The following is a 3,536-nucleotide window of genomic DNA, read 5'->3' on the forward strand; positions in this document are numbered from 1 at the left end:
CGGAGTATGGAAGTATACATCGATGGCATGGTAATCAAATCTCGGCAGGCTGTTACACATGTGGAAGATCTAACCGAATGCTTCAACATCCTTGATGGCCATAAAATGAAATTGAATCCAACCAAGTGCGTTTTTGGGGTGTCCTCTAGCCAGTTCTTAGGGTATGTGGTCAGCAAGAGAGGCATCGAGGCCAATCCAACCCAAATTGCCTCGCTCTCAGAGGTCAAGGAACCTAGGACCATCTGGGATATCCAAGCTCTGACAGGCAAAGTCGTAGCACTAAGCAGATTTATATCCCGCATGTCCGATCGCTACCAGCCTTTCTTCCAATGCATCAAGAAATCTGCCAACACCACCTGGGGGCCAGAACAAAATACATCATTTGAGGAATTGAAAGTCTATCTGAGCGCTCCTTCCATATTAAGCTCTCCCATTCCCAACGAAGATCTCTTCCTTTACCTGTCTGTTTCACGCTTTTCCGTAAGCTCTGTGCTCTTTCGAGAAGACGAAGGCCGACAGAAGCCAGTGTTCTACTGCAGTAAGATGCTCCTAGACGCTGAAACGCGCTACAACATGATGGAAAAATTGGTCCTCGCGTTAATTACGGCGAAGAAGAAGCTACGACAGTATTTTGAAGGCCATACCATCATTGTATACACGGACTACCCACTAAAGCAGATCTTGAACAAACTCGATCTCTCTGACAGATTATCCAAATGGGCAATTGAACTCAGGACATCTGATATACAATTCTTACCACGAAAAGCAAAGAAGGGCCAAGTTCTAGCTGATTTCCTAGTTGAGATACAATCTTTCACACCCGAGACCTTACCTGAACTGCTGGATTCAGAAGCTGAATGGATGTGGATGATGCACACAGACGGAGCCTCCAACTCTCAAGGAGTTGGGATTGGCGTCGTATTGGAGGCACCCTCTGGATTGAAAATTGAGGAAGCCATACAGTTGGAGAAATTCTCCACAAATAACGAAGCCGAGTACGAGGCTCTAATTTATGATCTAAAATTAGCACAAAACATGGGCATCTGACGACTGCGAGTCAGGGGAGATTCGAAGTTAATGATAGAGCAAGTGGGCGGCAATTTCGAAACTAAGGCACCTCACCTGGCTAACCTATTGGAAAAAGTATCTGAATTGAAGTCACAATTCCATCAATTTGAGCTCGTACAAATACCAAGGGAACAGAATCAGAAGGCCGATGCCCTCGCCAAACAAGCCTCTGCAGGAGAATGTTCTCGACACTCCGCAATTTCCATGAGTCACCCACCAGGAGCTGTGAAAGTCTTCTCTATCTCATCAGAACCAGAATGCTGGATGGATCCAATCATCCGCTACCTGACCAACTCTGAATTACCACCCAGCGCAAAAGACGTGAAGCTTCTGCGCCTTAAAGCTCAATGTTATTCCATCATCCATGGAATGTTGTATCGCAGATCCTTTAGCGGCCCCTACCTTCGGTGCTTGCGTCCCTCAGAGGCTAAACAATTATTAGAGGAGATCCACGAAGGACCATGTGGGAACCACAAAGGGGGATGAAGCTTGGCACACAAAGCACTCACAACGGGGTATTATTGGCCATATATGATGACAGAAGCGCGTGACTATGCAAAGAAATGTGACAAATGCCAGCAATTTGCGCCCACCATCCATCAATCTGCTCAAGTTCTACATTCCACCATCGCACCTTGGCCCTTTGCAAAGTGGGGGATGGACGTAGAAGGAGAACTGCCCAGAGCCGCTGGAGGAAAGTGGTACGCTTTGTTAGCCACCGATTACTTCACTAAATGGGTCATAGCAGAGGCCTACGTCATGATCAGCAAAACAGACACCATGAACTTCATATGGAAACACATCATCTGCCAATTTGGGATACCATGGGAAATAGTCGTGGACAACGGGACCCCGTTCCAAAATGCCAAAGTACAAGAGTTGTGTGACACATACAAAATAAATTTAAGTTTTGCTTCTGTCACCTACCCTCAAGGCAACGACCAAGTAGAGGCCTCCAACAAAGTCATTTTTGCCAACATCAAGAAAAGCTTGGAAGATAAAAAAGGCGCATGGGTAGAAGAGTTACCAAAAGTGATATAGGCATACAGAACGACAAAAATGACCTCTACAGGCGAGTCTCCCTACGCCATGGTGTATGGAACAGAAGCCATCATCCCAACGAAAGTGGGCCTGTCGACACTTCGAACAGAAATAGCTTCTGATTTGACCTCCAAGAACGTATAGTTAACACACAACCTCAACCTCCTGGACGAGTTACGCACAACAGCACAAATAAGACACAAAAAATTCCAAAAAGCAGCAGAACACTATTACAATAAGAGGGTCCATTAGCGCACGTTTAAGAAGGGAGACTGGGTTCTACGTAAAGTCACTGGCAACCCAAAGAAGCTAGAGCCGAACTGGGACAGACCCTTTGAAGTAACAGAAGCACTAGGGCGAGGGTCTTATACTCTCAAAAACATAATGAGTGGCAAAAATGTACCGCGTACTTGGAATTTAATGTCTTTGAAAACAATATTATTGTTAACTGTTGTGTGTACTATACAATTCAAACGTAATAAAATAACTTTCCTTTCTTACATTACTCTAAGATATTTTACATAGTCAACTTTTGCTGACACAATTCTACATGAGGAATCTTTCCAGACGTACCATAAACAGAACACGCATGTGACAACTATCACTTTATTTGCTCTACACTAAGAGCTACTATTACATGCATATTTTACTATACCCTTACCTACCCACATGAGAAACAACATTATTCACGTGCACTAAGCTCTACCTACCACCTCCCCTATAAATATGGGCTTGAGAGGGTCACTTCAAACACACAAGAAACATACAGAGGCGTGGTGCCTCTGCCACTCCACTCAATCTTTTGCAAACAAAAGTTTATGGTTTCACCTAGTAAACCCTCCCACTATAAATCTCTCTACTCATGGCATTCGCACAATATGTCCATCATCAAGGCACACTTTACTCATCCAAACGCATTCTAATCTGACCTGACTAAACTAACGGGGAACTAAGGCTAGCCATTTCGCAGTTTAATCTGGCCTGACTACGCGAATTTGGCTGACCATTCAAGGTACACTTCACCATCTACCCTGTCTTCTTACTTTTATGTGCCCACAGAGGAGCTCCGTCGGGTCTAGCAAATAGAGGAACCCCGCCATGCAATTTAATCTACCATGACTACAGCAACAGAACCATCAGACACCCCTCTTTAGTTCTGCCTCAATTACATAGTAACTGGTTTGGCAATCCAAGGCTGGGAGGAACTTTTCTCGCAGTCGCACCCACATCCTACACGTTGGCTACTCCTATTGGGTTTAATAGCCTACCCCAGCAAGAAGCACCAAATAAACCTCGGTATGGGTGCAATGGAAAGATGTCTGATCCCAGGCTCTGCCTCTCCCAGCTCTGCCTCGACGCCCCAGCTCGCATGTTGCATTTTGCGTCCAAGCTGAACCGCGTCGCCCCTTCTCGCAAATAGTAAAGCA

This window comes from Humulus lupulus, chromosome 6 (genome assembly GCF_963169125.1).
Source record: "Humulus lupulus chromosome 6, drHumLupu1.1, whole genome shotgun sequence".
In the NCBI taxonomy this organism is placed as follows: Eukaryota; Viridiplantae; Streptophyta; class Magnoliopsida; order Rosales; family Cannabaceae; genus Humulus; species Humulus lupulus.